Here is a 19,421-nt window from a genome sequence, read left to right on the forward strand (position 1 = left end):
CGTGGATGTGTGACCTTTGGACAAATGAATTCACCCCACCCCCAACCCTACAGCACTTATGTACATATCTTTAAATTGTATCTCTTGAATGATTTATTTATATTAATATCTGTCTCCCCCTTTACACTGTATGCTTGTTATGGGCAGGGAATGTGTCTCTTCAACTCTCACATCCTTCCCAGATGTATCTCTAGAGGAGATCTCATGCCCTCTCTGAACAGCCACCCACTCCAATATGGCTTCTATCCCTTTCACTTCACAGAAACCACCCTCTCAAAAGTCATCAATGATCTCCTTCTCGCCAAATCCAACGGCCTCTATTCCATCCTAATCCTCCTCGACCTCTCCTCTGCCTACACCACTGTGGACCACCCCCTCCTTCTGGAAACATAATCCAACCTTAGCTTCACTGACTCTGTCCTCTCCTGGTTCTCCTCTTGTCTGTCTGACTGTTCATTCTTAATCTCCTTCATGGGCTCTTCCTTGCCTCCCAGCACCTAACTGTGGGAACCCATCAAGGTTCAATTCTGGCTCCCCTACTCTTATCAATCTACACCCACTCCCTTGGAGAACTCATGCGGTCCCGTTTTCAACTATCACCTCTATGCGGATGATACCCAAATGTACGTCTTCAGCCCTGATTACTCTCCCTCTCTACAGTCTTGCATTTCCTCCTGCCTTCAAGACGTCTGTACTTGGTTGTCTTCTCGTCATCTCAAGCTTAACATGTCCAAAACAGAACTCCTTAACTTTCCAAGTATAGCGTGTCCCCTGTCCTCCTTGTGACTTTCCCAACACTGTAGATGGCACCACCATCCTTTGTCTCACAAGGCCGTAACTTTGGCGTTATCCTTGACTCCTCTCTATCATTCAACCCACATATTCAATCCATTACTAAACCCTGTCAGCTCCACATTCACAACATCGCTAAAATCTGTCCTTTCCACTCCACCCAAACTGCTACCACATAAATACAATCACTCATCCTATCCCACCTGGATTACTCCATCAGCTTCCTTGCTGACCTCCCAGACTCCTATCTTTGCCCACTCCAGTCCATATTTTTGTACAAAAATGTTCAGAACATGTCACCCCATTCTTCAGAAAACTTCAGTGGTTGCCCATCCACCTCGGCAACCAACAAAAACTCCTCGCCATTGGTTTTAAAGCACTCCACCACCTTGCCCCTTTCTACCTCAACTTGCTACTCTCATTCTAAAACCCAGCACGCACATCATGTTCCTCTAATGCTAACCTGCTCACTGTGGCTTGATCTCACCTATCTTGCCACTGACCCTTCACCTATGTCCTGCCTCTGGCCTGGAACACCCTCCCTCCTCAGACCTGACAGATAGTTATGCTCCTCCCCTTCAAAGCCTTATTGAAGGCACATCTTCAGGAGGCCTTCCCTGAATAAGTCCCTCCCTTACATCTTTTCCCACTCCTTTTTGCATCATCCTGACTTGCTCCCTCATTTCCTTCTCTCCCAGCCCCCCTGCATTTATGTACATATCTGTAAATCACTTATTTATATTATTGTCTCTCTCCCCCCACAGACTGTAAGCTCTTTGTAGATAGGGAATGTTTCCATTTATTGTTGCAATGTACTCTCCAAAGTGCTTAGTACAGTGCTCTGCATAACAGTAAGCATTCAATAAATATGACTGAATGATAATTCCGTTCTATTGCACTCTCCCAATTGCTTAGTAGAGTGCTCTACAGTTAGTAAATACTCAATAAATACCTTTGATCAGTTACGTGGTATCTTTCTCAGTGCTTAGGCCAGTTTTAAGCACAGAAATGTTTTATCATTATTATTATCATTATTATTATCTTACTGAGGAAGCAGCAGCCAAAATGGATGCAGATGTGGGACCCTACCTTGAGCCAGGAACTCCTTCCCCCTTCATATCTGACAAACCATCACTCTCCTAACCTTCAAAGCCTTTCTACAATCACATCTTCCCAAGAGGCCTTCTTTGACTAAGCACTCATTTCCCCTACCCCCACCCTTCTGTGTTACCTAAGCATTTTGATTTGTATCCTTTAACCACTTGATATTCTCCCCACCCTCTGCCCCTTATGGCTCAGTGGAAAAGAGCCTGGGCTTCGGAGTCAGAGGTCATGAGTTCGACTCCCGGCTTTGCCACTTGTCAGCTGGGTGACTGTGGGCAAGTCACTTCACTTCTCTGTGCCTCAGTTCCCTCATCTGTCAAATGGGGATTAACTGTGAGCCTCACGTGGGACAACCTGATGACCCTGTATCTCCCCCAGCACTTAGAACAGTGCTCGGCACATAGTGAGCGCTTAACAAATACCAACATTATTATTATATTGTAGTCTCCCAAGAGCTTAGTAGAGTGGTCTGCACACAGTAGGCACTCAATAAATATAATGAATTGATTGATATCTTTAAACTGTCATTTCCCCTTTCTGGAACTTATTTCAATGTTTGCCTCCCCATTCATTCATTCATTCAATCGTATTTATTGAGTGCTTACTATGTGCAGAACACTATACTAAGCACTTGGAATGTACATTTCAGCAACAGGTAGAGACAATCCCTGCCCTATAATGGGCTCACAGTCTAAAAGGGGGAGACAGATAAAAACAGTAAGGAGTTTTTGGACAGGGATCATGTCTACCAACTCTGTTGTATTGTACTCTCCAACCATTTAGTACAGGCTACTTTATACAGTAGGTGTTCAGTAAATATCATTGATTGATTGACTGACTGGCAGTCAAAGCAGCTGTGACTGGGTCATTCTTAGGCCCTGGTTCTGCCCCTTACAGATATCTCTTCAGCCCCAACCCAGGACCCTGGATGAGAATGGGTGTTTATTAAAGGAGTCCAGACTGCCATTTTTCAGGTTGGAAGGACAAAGGGATAATAATAACAACAATGGTAATAAAAATAATGATAAAAATAATTGTAGTACTTGTTAAACACTTACTATGAGTAAGCACTGTACTAAGTGCTGGGGTAGATACAAGATAATCAGGTTCCACTTGGGGTTCACTTTCTAAGTAGGAGGGAGCATAGTATATTGAATCCAAGGTCACACAGCAGGTAAGTGGCAGAGCCAGGATTAGAATCCAGGTCCTTTTGACTATAAGGCCCATCCTCTTTCCATTAGGTCACACTGAAATTCACTGCTACTTTGCTCATTGCAGGATGCATGGACATGATATCTCTGATTATCTTGAATCTACTCCCGTGCACAGTGTAGTGCTTGGCACATAATAAGCACTAAACAAATGCCACAATAATAGAATAATTAATAATAATTAGAAAGGACAGACAACTTTTCTACTAAAGAGTCCAGAAACACCCCAAAAGTACGAATAGTGGTTGCCTATCGACCTCCGCTCCAAACAAAAACTCCTCACTCTAGGCTTCAAGGCTCTCCATCACCTTGCCCCTTCCTACCTCTCCTCCCTTCTCTCTTTCTACCGCCCACCCCGCACTCTCCGCTCCTCTGCCGCCCACCTCCTCGCCGTCCCTTGGTCTCGCCTATCCCGCCGTCGACCCCTGGGTCACGTCCTCCCGCGGTCCTGGAACGCCCTCCCTCCTCACCTCCGCCAAACTGATTCTCTTTCCCTCTTCAAAACCTTACTTAAAAATCACCTCCTCCAAGAGGCGTTCCCAGACTGAGCTCCTCTTCCCCCTCTACTCCCTCTGCCATCCCCCCTTTACCTCTCCGCAGCTAAAGCCTCATTTTCCCCTTTTCCCTCTGCTCCTCCACCTCTCCCTTCCCATCCCCACAGCACTGTACTCGTCCGCTCAACTGTATATATTTTCGTTACCCTATTTATTTTGTTAATGAATTGTACATCGCCTTGATTCTATTTAGTTGCCATTGTTTTTACGAGATGTTCTTCCCCTTGACGCTGTTTAGTGCCATTGTTCTTGTCTGTCCGTCTCCCCCGATTAGACCGTAAGCCCGTCAAACGGCAGGGACCGTCTCTATCTGTTGCCGACTTGTTCATCCCAAGCGCTTAGTACAGTGCTCTGCACATAGTAAGCGCTCAATAAATACTATTGAATGAATGAATAGAGAAGGTAACTTTTGTGCGGGTCTGGGAGAGTTGCTGAAACTAATGTGGAAGTTTCAGGACATTAAGGAGGAACCAATCGTTTACTTCAGGGGTTTGGTGACTCCATACACTCTGGTTAAACATTTTATGGACAGCGGATTAGCTCTGTGCCGGGTTTGGTGTCAGAGGTCGTGGGTTCTAATCCCGGCTCCGCCGCTTGCCAGCTGTGTGACTTTGGGCAAATCACTTAACTTCTCTGTGCCTCAGTTACCTCATCTGTAAAATGGGTATTAGAACTGTGAGCCCCACGTGGGGCAACCTGCTCATCTTGTATCCCCCAGCGCTTAGAACAGTGCTTTGCACAGACTAAGTGCTTAACAAATACCAACATTTATTTTATTTTTTATTAATCCAGTCACTTTCCCGAAATTTTAATACCTACCACTAGATGGCACTGTAAACTAAGGCATAGCTCAGAGTTTCAAGTAATTCAAGATTTTGACAATAATGATAATAATAATAATTACATTTGTTAAGCTCATACTATGTTTCAGGCACTGTACTAAATACTGGGATGGATACCAGGAAATCGGGTTGGACACAGTCCCTGTTGCACACGGGATTCAGTCTTGATCCCCATGTTACAGATGAGGTAACTGAGGTAGAGCAAAGTTAAGTGACTTGTCTAAGGTCACACAGCAGACAAGTGGCAAGCCAGTATTAGAAACTAGGTCCTTCTGACTTCCAGGCCCTACTTTTATGAGAAGAAATAAAATGGTTTTATAAAAGTAAAATTAAAGATTTTCAGCTGTTACATTTTCTGATTAAGGATTTTTTTCAAGCGATGTTATGGAAATATTAAATAAAATTCATTTGGCAGTTGAAAATGGACCTTACGTTTTTATTTATTTATTATTTATGATATTTGTTAAGTGCTTACCACGTGCCAGATACTGTACTCAGCTCTAGGGTAGATACAAAAATAATCAAGATGGATACACTCCCGATCCCACAGCCTTAATCTCCATTTTGCTGATGAGGTAACTGAGGCACAGAGAAGTTAAATGACGTACCCAAGGTCACATGGCAGAGAAGGGAGGGCACAGAGATATTACATTTTATAAAAGATGCATCTCAAGATTGTACCTGAAGAGTTTCCAGTTATGGGAGGTAGAGTCAAGCAGAGACTTACCCATTCCATTCCTAGTTTGGGCAGTGGCCAGCGAGTGGAAGGCAATCTGCTACAAGTCAAAACTCAGCTGTGCTGGGCAGCAGCGGCATGGAAGAGAATTGAGGGTGAAGATTCAAGTTTACTGCATGGAAGGAGGCAATGATAAACCACTTCCATATTTTGGCCAAGAAACTATATGGATACACTACCAGAAGAATTGCAGATGGTAGTGGGGTGTTCAGAAAGAGATGTGTCCATGGAGTAACTATGGGTCCAAGACAACTCAACAGCATAAGACAAGAAAATACAAATGAAAATGGCATTTTACAAATCCATGCTGAAGATTTATTTTTAATTAATAACTAATTAATAAATGGCAGTAGGAATTATTAGAACAGCATAGGGGTTTTAAAAATCAGGTTTCTCTGACTAGAATTACATAACTAAGGTAGTATAATTCAAATCAAAGAATCCTGATTTTCTGATCCTTTTTATGTCTCTGATGTCTTTTGATGTTGTAGGCCGACAATATATAAAACTTTGTTTCTGAATTTACCAAATAGGAAATCAGCTCAGATGTATTTCCTTAAAACTGGTTTCGAAAGGAAACCCAGGCCTTATTTACCACTAATATGACTGTTTTTTTTCTGACACTTGGGTGACAAGGATATATTTTTCATTTTAGAAGACAAGTATAGACCATAAGTGTAGAAGAAAAAAGCATGTTCACAGGATGAGACGAGAGGGTTGGGATCAGAAAAACAATTTGTCACAGAGAGATGTCTATGATAAAAACATGATTTCTTCCCTTTTGACTCTATCACCTTCTTTGACATTATCAGCAGTATTTGTTGAGCATCTACTTCTTTATTTTAATGGTATTTGTTAAGTGCTTAGTGTGTGTCAGACACTATACTAAGTCCTGGGATAGATACAAGATAATCAGGTTGGACACAGTCCATGTTCCACAAGGGGTTCACAGTCTTAATTCCCATTTTACAGATGAGGTAACTGAGGCACAGAGAAGTAAAGCGACTTGCCCAGAGTCACACAGCTGATATGTGGCGCAGCCGGGATCAGAACCCATGTCCTCTAACTTCCAAGCCCATGTTCTTTCCACTAAACCATGCTGCTTCCCCTACACAGACAGCACTGTAGTATACAACTGGTACGGTGCAATAAGAAGATATGGCCCCTGTCCTTGAGGAGGTTTCAATATAACATTTGTAAGTAAAGTCTACATGTACTACATATTTATTCACCTATTTCATCTTTCTAAATTCTTGCTATTATCCATTGTAACTACACTCTAAGCTCATTACAAGCAGGGAACAGGTCTGTTAATTCTGTTGCATTGTACTCTCCCAAACACTTAGTATAGTGTTCTGCACGTAGCGCTGAGTAAATACCACTTATTGATCGATTGCTTCTATACTCTTGCTACTATTCTCTGAATCTTGATCTTCCTCATACTTGCACCATTTGTTAATTGGTTGTCACCCTGTCTCTCCAACTAGGTGGTAAGCTTCTTGAGGGCAAAGTTTATGTCTCTGCTTGGCTTGTACTTCCCGTTTGCTTATTAAAGTGAAGCAGCGTGGCTCAGTGGATAGAGCACGGGCCTGAGAGTCAGAAGGACCTGGATTCAAATCCTAACTCCGCCACTTGTCTGCTGTGTAATCGTGGGCAAGTCACTTAACTTCTCTGTGCCTCAGCTACCTCATCTGTAAAATGGGGATTAAGACTGTGAGCCTCACGTGGGACACCCTGATTACCCTGTATCTAACCCAGCGCTTAGAACAGTGCTCTGCACATAGTAAGCGCTTAACAAATACAAAGTATCATGGAGCAGTGGAAAGAGCCTGGGCTTTGGAATCAGAGGTCATGGGTTCGACTCCCAGCTCTGCCACTTGTCAGCTGTGTGACTGTGGGCAAGTCACTTAACTTGTCTGTGTCTCAGTTACCTCGTCTGTAAAATGGGGATTAACTGTGAGCCTCACGTGGGACAACCTGATTACCCTATATCTCCCCCAGCGCTTAGAACAGTGCTCTGCACATAGTAAGTGCTTAACAAATACCAACATTATTAATACACTGGTAGGCACTCAGCAAATAACACTGATGGTGCAGGGAGACTTGTCTTTCTATATTTGGTGAGAGATTTTGAGAGAGGATCTCTTTCTAAATAATAATAATAATAATAATGGTGGCATTTGTTAAGCACTTACTATGTGCCAAGAACTGTTCTAAGCACTGGGATAGATACAAGGTAATCAGGTTGCCCCACATGAGGCTTACAGTCTTAGTCCCCATTTTACAGATGAGGGAACTGAGGCACAGAGAAGTTAAGTGACTTGCCCAAGGTCACACAGCAGAACTTGCCCAAGGTCACACAGCAGACTTGTGGCAGAGTCGCATTAGAATCCACAACTTCTGACTCCCAAGCCCGGACTCTGGCCACTAAATGACCAGAAGGGGTCAGTAACTCACACGTGAAATGTGATACCATTTCAGAAATTCTCATTCGGAACACTCATTCAGAAATTATTTTTCTAATGGGTATTTTTTACTGGCTTTAAAGCATTCAATCACTTTGCCCCTTTCTACCTCACCTCTCTACTCTCCTACTCAACCCAGCCCATGCACTTTGCTCCTCTAATGCCAAACTACTCACTCTACCTCGATCTCATCTATCTCGCTGCTGACCTTTTGCCCATGTCCTGCCTCTAGCCTGGAACACCCTCCCTCTTCATATCCGACAAACAATCACTCTCCCCGCCTTCAAAGCCTTATCAAAGGCACATCTCCTCCAAGAGGTCTTCTCTGACTAAGCCCTCTTTTCCTTGTCTTCCACCCCCTTCTGCGTCATCCTAACTTGCTTCCTTTATTCATCTAGCCTCCCAGCCCAGTAGCACTTACGTAAATATCTGTAATTTATTTATATTAATGTCTGTCTCCCTCTGCAGACTGTAAGCTCACTGTGGGCAGGTAATATATCTGTTTTACTGTACTCTTCCAGAGGCTTAGTACAGTGCTCTGTACAAGTAGCCACTCAATAAATACGATTGATTACTTTGATTCACAATGGGCACATTGGGCACTTTAAATAAATACTCCCAGATTGTAAGTTGTTCCCAAAAAGTCAATTTAAATCTGCCTTTCCTGCCAGATTCTGCATCCATATATTATATTCATGTAATCATGCTAGATAATTCTACTTCTTTGAGTTTTATTTCTTCAAAGACTTGGAGAAAGCTATAACTCATGCAACCATAGCTGTATGAGTTCAACTCTTCTTTGTTTCCACACAAAATGCTTCCATTCCCTTTAATCAAGAAATCAATCAATCAGTGGTATTTACTGAGTGCTTACTGTATGCAGATTACTGTCCCATGTATTTGGGAGAGTATGGTACTGTTGACAGACTCAATTTCTCCCCACAAAGATTTTGCAATTTAGTGGGGAAGACGAACAATTATTTTCGGTACTCCAACTCTGAACTCAGCCATTTGTCTTCATGACATCTTGCAGTGCTTAAATGTCTATGACATCATGGGGCAAATCTTTTTCTCATATCTCACAAATTAGCCAGGCTTTAATGAGGAACAAAAATGGGCTGGATCCTTTTCCCAGTGATAGCCAAGAGTGGAGATCTGCCCTTTTATCCCCTTTTATCCACAATCATGAGAGAGCAGACACAATATTCTAATTCAATCAATCAATAGTAGCATTTACTGAGTATCTAATATGTGCAGCACAGATGCTGGGCACTTGGAGGAGTACAACTGAATTACTGAACATGATTCCTAACCTCAAAAAACTTACAATATAGCAGTGGAGAGGGGCACTAAAATACTTTACAGATAAAAGGATGTAATAGAGTATTTAAGACATGTATATAGTATTAGAGGTGGTTGTAAATACAGCAAGTGCTGAAAGAGCAACTGGGGGATACTAGGCAGGAAGCAATCAAATGGGGAAGACCTCCTGGAGGAGATGTGATTTCAGGAAGGCTTTGAAGATGGGGGAGAACTTTGATTTGTTGCATGTGAAGGAAGAGGGAGTTCAGAGAGTGGGGAGGTCATGTGGTGTTAATTTGCATTGAAAACTTAAGCTCAGTCCATCTATCTCACTCTGTCCTAATAATAATAATAATAATGATGTTAATTATGGTATTTGTTACTATGTAACAAGCACTATACTAAACACTGGAGTAAGTACAATTTAAAAATGTTAGTCACAGTTCATGCCCTCACAGTGGACTCACGGTCTATGTAGGATGGAGAACATATATTGAATCTCCATTTTACAGATAAAGAAACTAAGGCACAGAGAAGTTAAGTGACTGGCCCAAGGTCATACAGCATGCGAATTTCCCATTTTGGAATATCGGTATTTTGATATATTCTGTGAATGAGTTTTTAAAGTGTTTTAATCAGTTCCAGGAAGTATTGGTATTTTTTTTCCTTTCCTGACTCACCACCACTCTGCCCCCTACATCCCCCACCCCACCCCAATCCCAGCTGCACTTTGATCCCAGAAATTCCCATTCTGCCTGTCTGGGCCCTATCCACTTCTTCCTGGTCACTTAACTTTTCCTCCCACCCCTGGCTAACTTTTTCAGCAGACTGTTTCTCTAGTTGCCAGGTCTCCTCTTTCTCTCTCTTTGTCTCCAAGTTTCAATTCCTCTCATCCGGGATTTGTGTGGTCCTGCTCCTCGGTTCTCTCAGCTTTCTGCACCGCTACCTGCTTCTTCTTCAGTAGCAGCAGTAGAAGAATAATAGAAGTTAAGCATTTACTAAGTGCAAAGTGCTGAGCTAAATCCTGGGTAAATAGAAAGTTATATTTTGTGTGTATAGAGGCATCTGTCCTCTATTCTCGGGAGTAGAAACAACCAATGGGGAAGTAACCCTACCAGGAGCCTGTGCGACTGAAAAGTCAGTGCAGAGATCCACTGTTCTGCAGCAGTGTGTACACAAAAAGACTGTGTCTTGCTGTACATATCCTTAGTCAGTTGGGAACGTGTCAGCTAATTCTGTTTTACTGTATCTTTCCAAGTCTTAGTACAGTGCTCTGCACTAAAGCCCTCATCATGGCTCAGTGGAAAGAGCACAGGCTGGGGAGTCAGAGATCATGGGTTCAAATCCCGGTTCTGCCACTTGTCAGCTGGCTGACTTTGGGCAAGTCACTTTACTTATCTGTGCCTCAGTTATCTCATCTGTAAAACGGGCATTAGGACTGTGAGCCCCACGTGGGACAACCTGATCACCTTGTATCCTCCCCAGTGCTTAGAACAGTGCTTTGCACATAAGTGCTTAACAAATGCCATCACCATCATTATTATTAAATCAATCAATATTGATTGATAGCTTCTTCTACCTGAATACTTATTTTTATGTCTCTCCAGCTAGACTGTAAGCTCCTTAAGGATAGGGGTTATGTCTACCAGGCCTTAGCATGTTGTACTTACCCAAGTGCTTAGTACAATGCTCTGCACACAGAAACCACTCATTAAATACTATCGATTGATTGATGTGGGTGTTGCAATTTAAGTGGGCAAAGATAGATACAGAACAATGAGCAAATTGAGGAGCAAAAATAAGTTTAAAGGGAGCAAACCCAAATGGTGTTTCGATAAATAAATAAAGATTTCTAGGAGGGAGGCTCCTCTGCACCAGCTACCATGGTCTGCCAGGGTTCTAAAAGCTCCATCAGCCCTTGTGGGAAAGGTTGGCATTTAGGAGCTTCCGATCCTAGAAGTGAACCATGACAAAGGGGTCCCGTCATTGCTGCCCGACTCAATTCCTGCAAGACAGAGGGCCTCCACTGTGGTGCCAAACACAAAGCAAAGTCCCACCTCCAATACTTCTGGGGTTTTGTCCTTTGAATTCATACTGTGCTTTACAAATGAACCACCCAGGCCTCATCCCCAGACAGCTTCATCCTACAGAGTCATGATGTTTCAGGGTACACATATACCAAGCATAGGTACCCGTACCTATTGCTTTTAAAAACTCGGCCAAAGAGTTTGTTTTTGCTGGGGTTTTTTTCTGGTTTTGTTTTCAGATTGCTTATTTTTAGATTGATAGATCTGCAGCGTGGCTTAGTGGAAAGAGCCTGGGCTTCGGAGTCAGAGGTCATGGGTTCGACTCCCGGCTCTGCCACTTGTCAGCTGTGTGACTGTGGGCAAGTCACTTAACTTCTCTGTAACTCAGTTACCTCATCTGTAAAATGGGGATTAACTGTGAGCCTCATGTGGGACGACCTGATTACCCTGTATCTCCCCCAGAGCTTAGAACAGTGCTTGGCACATAGTAAGCGCTTAACAAATACCAACATTATTATTATTATTATTATTATTATTATTAACTGGAGATCTGGGAAGGGAAATTGCTGGGTAGAGGTTTGATATGAGGGGAAACCATTTGTCCTGTTTATCTGGGAGGAGAACATCTGACATGATTGGAGAAGATCTGAAAGGAGCAGAGACAAGGTGTTTAGAAGGCAGGAAAAGGTGTAGCAATCATTAATAACTTGGCTGATTTTCATTAGTAAAATTATCACTGCTATTGTTTATGAGCCCCTTTCAAAACATGAGCCCCTTACAAAGCATAGTCTAGTGGATAGAGCATGGGCCTGGGAGTCAGAAGGACCTGGATTCAAATCCTAACTCCGCCACTTGTCTGCTGTGTGACCTTGGGCAAGTCACCTATCCTTCTGTGACTCAGTTACCTCATCTGTAAAATTGGGATTAAGACTGTGAGCCCCATTTGGGATATGGACTATGTCCAACCCAATGAGCCTGCCTGGAACACAGTAAGTGCTGAACAAATATGATAAAAAAGTACAAAGCTCTATCATGAGCCATGGGGTAGTTACACAAAATTGAATTCAGACCTCATCCTTGTCCCACCAGGGGCTCACAGTCTGGTTACAGAGAATAACATTAAGGAGACACCGATAAGCCCTCTCTAGACCGTAAGCTTGCTGTGGGCAGGGAATGTGTCTGTTTATTGTTATGTTGTACTTTCCCAAGTGCTTAGTACAGTGCTGTGCACAAGGTGAAAGCTTAATAAGTACGATTGATTACCCTTTTTGCTCCTAAAGCAGTCTTAGGCCTAGGAAGAGGGTGGAACTGACCAATCAATCAATCATATTTATTGAGTGCTTACTATGTGCAGGGAACTGTTTGCAGTTGCCAGTCAATCAATGGTATTTATTGAGCACTTCCTATGTGGAGAGCATTATACTATGCACTTGGAAAAGTACAATTTAACAGAGTTGGTAGATCAGCTCCCTGCCCATGGTGAGCTTGCTGTCCTCCGCATCCGAAGAAGACACTACTGATGGTGAAGTTCACCTATGTAGTGTGTAGTGGAACTGGCCAATGAAAGCACCAAAGTTCCAGATATTGCTAATTAATATTTATAACTCTATACTAAGCCATTAAAGCCATAAGCCCTGCCCCAGTCCTACTAGCTAATCCTTCTGTCCTTGGTACACCATCAAGTTCCCTCTAGCATTTCCTTTTTTGAATCCAGAGGACTTGACTGTACTTTCCAAGCTAATCTTTGGTGAGACACAACTCAATTTTAACGAAGTTCCAAGATTCACACACTCACTCCAGCATTCTTTGCTTCTGAATTGCAATTGTTAATCATGAAGAGAAACAATGTTGTACTCATGTAACACATTCTTAAGAGCTATTCTGCATCAGTGGTTTGTTGAGAAGCAGCATGGCCTATTGGAAAGAACACAGACCTGGGAGCCAGAGGACCTGGGTTCAAAACCTGGCTCCTCCACCGGCCTATGTGACCTTGAACTTCTATCTACCTCAGTTTCCTCTTCTGTAAAATGGAGATTCAATGCTTGTTCTCCCTCCTACTTTGACTGTGCACCACTTATAGGACAGGGACTGTGTCCAACCTCATAATCTTGTATCTATCCTAGTACTAGTACTGAGGAGTAGCGTGGCTCAGTTTGAAAGAGCAGGGGCTTGGGAGTGAGAGGTCATGGGTTCTAAATCCTGTATCTGTCACTTTTCAGCTGTGTGACTTTGGGCAAGTCACTTAACTCCTCTGTGCCTCAGTTACCTCATCTGTAAAATGGGAATTAAGACTGTGAGCCCCACGTGGGACAACCTGATTACCTTGTATCTCCCCTAGTGCTTAGAACAGTGCTTGGCACGAAGTGCTTAACAAATACCATCATTATTATTATTACTATTACTTAGCACTTAATAATAATTATTATTTAATTACCTTGTTTTGTTTTTTCAGAAAACAGCATTTTCCCATTTTTAGAAGATGTATAGGAGGTGAACCATTAACAGAATTATTTTTCTTATCCTTTTTGGAAGTTACACCGTTGTTTCTTGTCTGTATATACTTGTATATACCTCCCCCTGGGTATATCTCCAGTTCTAAGAGTCCTCTAAACTCATTTTAATCAGATTAGTAAATATGTTAACAAACTCCCTTAATATGGTAGTCTTCATTCCAGACAGACTGGAGTCTCTGGAAAGATTCTGGTTCTGATTCCCTTATCTGCCTATTATCATTCACTATTTTTTGCACAACCTTTCTTGTTTATCAAAAGATTATAATAAATATGTTTTATCTCTTTTGACTCAGTGCGAATCTGCAAGACATTTTAGCAGTCAGTAGCTCAGTCACCTCATTTTAAAAATTGAGCCAGTTGTTAACACCCCCACATAATCTCTATGTGATTACTTAATTAAAAGTCCAGGCTCTTGTCTCCTGCCTCCTTGCTTAAATCCCAGCAGCTCCTGGGCCGGCTCTTTGAAGCCAGTAGCAGTTCACTGAATGACGTTGTTGTTTACTATAGACGCTTCCCTGGTATTATGAGTCCTGGAACTGGAGAACTGGAACCAATTTCAGAGATATTCTTGCCTCCTAGTCCCTGGATGCTTAAATTATCCAGAGTCAGAGACCCCAAAAGTCTCTGTGATACTGTATTTCGGTGTTTTATCCACCTTGAACTCAGGAAGTTCTTCCTTTTGCCCAAAAGAAATCTCTTCTGCTTGAATCTGGGTTTATTTCCTCTAGGATGTTTTTTAATGGTATTTGTTAAATGTTTACTATGTTTCAGGCACTGTACTAAGCACTGGGGTAGATACGAGCTAACCGGGTTGCAAACAGTCTAAGTCCTACGTGGGGCTCACTGTCTCAGTCCCCATTATACAGATGAGGTAACTGAGGCATAGAAAAGTGAAGGTCACACAACAGATAAGAGGTGGAGCCAGGATTAGAACCCAGGTCCTCTGACTCCTAGGCCCATGCTCTTTCTACTAGGATATGCTGCTTTTCTTTTGTTCACTTTTTCTACAGGTGCACATAGGTCAGCCGGCTTTTTGCCTCATAAAAAGCCTTCATGTGCCTTTCAACTTTCTCTTCCCTGGGCTAAACTCATTCTCCTTCTCTTTAATTATCTTAATACTTCTCCAGTTTTGGTGTCTGTCAGCCAGTCATATTTATTGAGCACTTACTGTGTGGAGTCTACTGTACTTAGCACTGGGGAGAATACACTACAACAATAAACAGGCACATTCCACAATGAAAATACAGTCTAGAGGGGTTAATAATGATGGCATTTGTTAAGTGCTTACTATGTCAAAGCACTGTTCTCTGCACAGAGAGGGGATGATCAGGGCTATTACAAAAGACCCTTACATATCAAGCTTCTGTTAGTTGCTAGAGTTCATTATCATGTGGACTTTTCTTCTCAAATGCACTGCAATGCTACCTTGCATTTTACTGGAGGGCAGTTAGGCCACAGGCCTTTTTCTGTTCTATTCATTCTTACCCAGCCTTACCCACTTTGTTTTTATATTGCTGGTATTTTTTGCCCTTTACTACACTGCCACTTCTCAGGGTCGCACCTGGGGAGTTTCCAGTACTCTACCAGTCTTGACTACGGGAGGGAGAGTCAAGCAGAGGCCTACCCATTCCATTCCTAGCTTGGCCAGTGGCTAGAGAGTGGAAGGCAATCTGCTACAAGTCAAAACTCACCCGTTCTGGGCAGCAGAGGCATGGGAGAGAGAAGAGGGTGGAGACTAAGGTTTACTGCACGGAAGGAGGCCGTGGTAAACTGCTTCCAGATTTTTACCAAGAAAACTTAATGGATACACTACCAGAACAATTTCAGATGAAGGTGGGGTGTTCTGGGAGAGATGTTTCCATGGAGTCGCTATGAGTCGGACATGACTTGACTGCATAAGACAACAACAACAACTGCATTGCATTTGCACTTAATGCTTATTTAATTTCATCTGGCCTAATCAATCAATCGATCAATCATATTTATTGAGCACTTACTATGTGGAGGGCATGGTACTAAGCACTTGGAAGAGTAATTACTCTCCCACCTTCAAAGCCTTATTGAAGGCACATCTTCTCCAAGAGACTTTCCCTGACTAAGCTCTCATTTCCTCGTTTCTCATTCTCTTCTCCATCTCCCTGGTTTGCTCCCTTTATTCACCTCTCCTACAGACCCACAACATGTACATATGTATCTGTGATTAATTAATTTATAATAATAATGTCTCCCTTTCTAGAGCCCACTGTGGACAGAGAATGCAGGTGGGGAATAATAGGAAAGCAGTGAGTTGAGGAAGGAGGGGGCAAGGTGACTGAGTGCTTTAAAGCCTATGGTAAGGAGTTTCTGTTTGATGCAGAGCTGAATGGGCAACCACTGGAGGTTCTTACGGGGTAGGGGAACATGGATTGAACGTTTTTATAGAAAAAATTATCTGGATAGCAGAGTGAAATATGGACTAGAGTGGGGACAGACAAGAGATAGGGAGATGGGCAAGGAGATTGACACAGTAATCAAGGTGGGATAGGATAAGTGCTCGGATTAAAGTAGTAGCAATTTGGATGGAGAGGAAAGGGTGGATTTAAACAATGTTATAACAAGATTTAGTAATAGATTGAATATAATGTTGGTATTTGTTAAGCACTTACTATGTGCCGAGCACTGTTCTAAGAACTGGGGTAGACACAGGGGAATCAGGTTGTCCCACTTGGGGCTCACAGTCTTAATCCCCATTTTACAGATGAGGCCACTGAGGCAACTGAGAAGTTAAGTGACTTGCCCAAAGTCACATAGCTGACAAGTGGGCCGAGCATATATGATAATGTTGGTATTTGTTAAGCGCTTACTATGTGCCGAGCACTGTTCTAAGCGCTGGGGTAGACATAGGGGAATCAGGTTGTCCCACGTGGGGCTCACAGTCTTAATCCCCATTTTACAGATGAGGGAACTGAGGCACAGAGAAGTTAAGTGACTTGCCCACAGTCACACAGCCAACAAGTGGCAGAGCTGGGATTCGAACTCATGAGCCCTGACTCCAAAGCCCGTGCTCTTTCCACTGAGCCACGCATGTTGAATGAGAGATGAGTCAAAGATAACACCAAGGTTATGGGCTTGTGAGATAGGAAGCATGGTGGTGCTGTCTACAGTGATGGAAAGTAATGGGAGGACAGGATTTGGGTGGGAATATAAGAAGTTCTGTTTTGGACATGTTAAGTTTGAGGTTTTGGAGGGACACCTAAGTAGATATATCATGAAGGCAGGAGGAAATGCAAGACTGCAGAGAGGGAGAGAGATCTAGGCTAAAGATGTTGATTTGGAAATCATCCACATGCAGGTGATAGTCATTGAAACCATTAGAGAAAATGAGTTTTCCAAGCAAGTGGGTGTTGATGGAGAATAGAAGAGAAGGGGACCCAGGACTGAACCTTAAGGTACTCCCACAGTTAGAGGGTGAGAGGCAGAGGAGAAGCCTGAAAAAGAGATTGAGAATGAGCAGCCAGAGAGATAGGAGTAAAACCAGGGGAGGACAGTGTCAGTGATGCCGATGTTGGATAATGTTTCCAGGAGAAGGAGGTGGTCCACAGTGTCAGTCAAAGACAGCTGAGAGGTCAAGGAGGATTAGGATGAAGTAGAGATCGCTGGACATGGCAAGAAGATCATTTGTCACTTTTGAGAGAGCAGTTTCTGTGGAGTGAAGGGGAAGGAAGCCAGATTGGTGATTGTCAAGGAGAGAATTAGAGGAGAGGAACTTAAGACAATGGGTGTAGACAACTCATTCAACAAGTTTGGAGATTGGATAATAACTGGAGGCAGCTGTGGGGGCTTTTTAGGGTAGTGGAGACATGGGCATATTTGAAAATAGTGGGAAAGAAGCCACTGTAGAGTGAACAGTAGAGGATGGAGGTCAGGGAGAGAAGAAGAGTGGGGGCAAGTGTTTCAATAAGGGGCAAAGGGATGGGGTTGGATGCGCAGGCAGAGAGGGTGGATTTTGAGAGAAGGCAGGAGATCTCCTCTTGAGATACTGCTGGGAAAGATGGGAGAGTTGAAGAAGGGGCAGGAGGAGGGAGGAAATGGAGAGGAGTAGGGGAGATTTTAGGGAGAACATGCTTGATAGTTTCAATTTTTTCAATAAAGTAGGTGGCTAGGTCATTAGGGGCAAGAGAGGGGAGGAGGCTGTGGAAAGAGGGTTTGAGGAGGGTGTTAAACATCTGGAACAACTGGCAAGGGTAAAAGGCATGGATGTCAATAAGGATGGAGGAATAATTTTGCAGGGCAGAGTTAAAGCAAACAAGGATGAACTTGAGGTGGATGAGGTTGGGCTGATATCTAGATTTCCACCCACAGCACTCTGTGGCTTGTCACAGAAGCTAAGGAAGGTGACTGTGGAGGTGATCCAGGGCTGTGGGTTAGTGTTATGAGATTGACGAAGGGATGGGGAGCAAGTGAGTTGAGTTTAGTAAAGAGGATGATGTGGAGTGCATCAATTTGTTCATCAAGAGAAGATAGTTTGGGTTTGGAGGCTAAATGGGACATGATGACTTCAAAAAATTGGATGGGGTGAAAGACTGGTGGTCTCTGTCGGGGATCAGGACAGATTTGCAGGGAGGAGGTGTGTGGGAAAGAAGGCAGGTGAGGAGGTTGTGGTCAGATAGAGGGATTTCAGAGTCAGTGAAAGTAGAGATTGTACAATGATTACAGATAATGAGATCACGTGTGTGTCCAAGATGGCGAATGGGAAAGCTGGGTGGAGCAGGAGGTCAGTAGAGTTGAGCAATGATGGAATATGGGCAGCAGAAGGATCTTCAGCAACACCTATGTGGTTATTCAAGTCTCCAAGCATCAGTGTAACGAATGCAGAAAGAGAGAAGTAATGTGAGAAATGGGTCAAAATGGTTCAAAATGTTGGAGGTGGGGCCTGGGAGTTGGTAGATGACTAACTAGTATTTGGAGTGAGTGGTAGAGGCAGAAGATGTGGGCTTTGAAGGAAGAGAAAGAAAGGGATGGGAAAGTGGAATAGTGTGAAGGTGACATCGAGGAACAAGAAGGAAGAAAGTGACATCGAGGAGTGAGAAGGAAGCCAACTCCTCCTCCTTTCCCAGTGAGTCTGGGGGAGTGGGAGAAGATGAGCCAACCCCTAGACAGAGCAGCAGGGGAGACCATACCATCTAGGGAAAGCCAGATTTCAGTGATAGGAGGGGCAGTGACTGCTACTAGAATCACTGGGGTTTACGGAAAAGTGCCCGGGCTTGGGAGTCAGAGGTCGAGGATTCTAATCCCAGATCTGCCACTTATCAGCTGTGTGACTTTGGGTGACTCACATTTAACTTCTCTGTGCCTCAGTTACCTCATCTGTAAAATGAGGATGAAGACTGTGAACCCCACATGGAACAACCCGATTGACTTTTATCTACCCCAGTGCTTAAAACAGTGCTTGGCACATAGTAAGCGCCTAACAAATACCATTATTATTATTATTATGGAACTATCTACTTAATGAACCAATATTGCTTTTTATTTTATTCCTGTGTTCCAAAGGGTTTAACAGCCCAACCCAGCAATTTATGATTTGATCAGCATATTATCTAAGTGCCATTAGGATTTCAAAAAGAACTGCCCTAAGACTAATTTCTGTGGGCTTGATCAATTGATATTTACACTTAGGGTGTCCTAATGAACATTCATTTTGTCCTAAACCACCTCACTTGGAAAGAATCAAATGTAGTTCATGGTGCCAGGGATATTCTGAGGAAGCAGCGTGGTCTAGTAGAAAGAGAATGGGCCTGGGAGTCAGAGATCCGAGGCTTTAATCCTGCTCTACCACTTACCTGCTGGGTGACCTTGAGCCAATCACTGACTTATTTGTGACTCACTTCCCTTG

At 43.2% G+C, this 19,421-nt stretch overlaps 1 non-coding gene across 1 annotated transcript; it reads left to right on the forward strand.

Moving 5' to 3' along the window:
* Positions 1 to 15,089: 15,089 nt before the first annotated feature.
* On the forward strand, positions 15,090 to 15,227 carry LOC114811461. Its single transcript, XR_003759164.1, has one exon. It is a non-coding gene; the product is annotated as a small nucleolar RNA SNORA7 (small nucleolar RNA).
* The last annotated feature ends 4,194 nt before the right edge of the window (positions 15,228 to 19,421 follow it).

Source organism: Ornithorhynchus anatinus, chromosome 4, assembly GCF_004115215.2.
Source record: "Ornithorhynchus anatinus isolate Pmale09 chromosome 4, mOrnAna1.pri.v4, whole genome shotgun sequence".
Lineage (NCBI taxonomy): Eukaryota > Metazoa > Chordata > Mammalia > Monotremata > Ornithorhynchidae > Ornithorhynchus > Ornithorhynchus anatinus.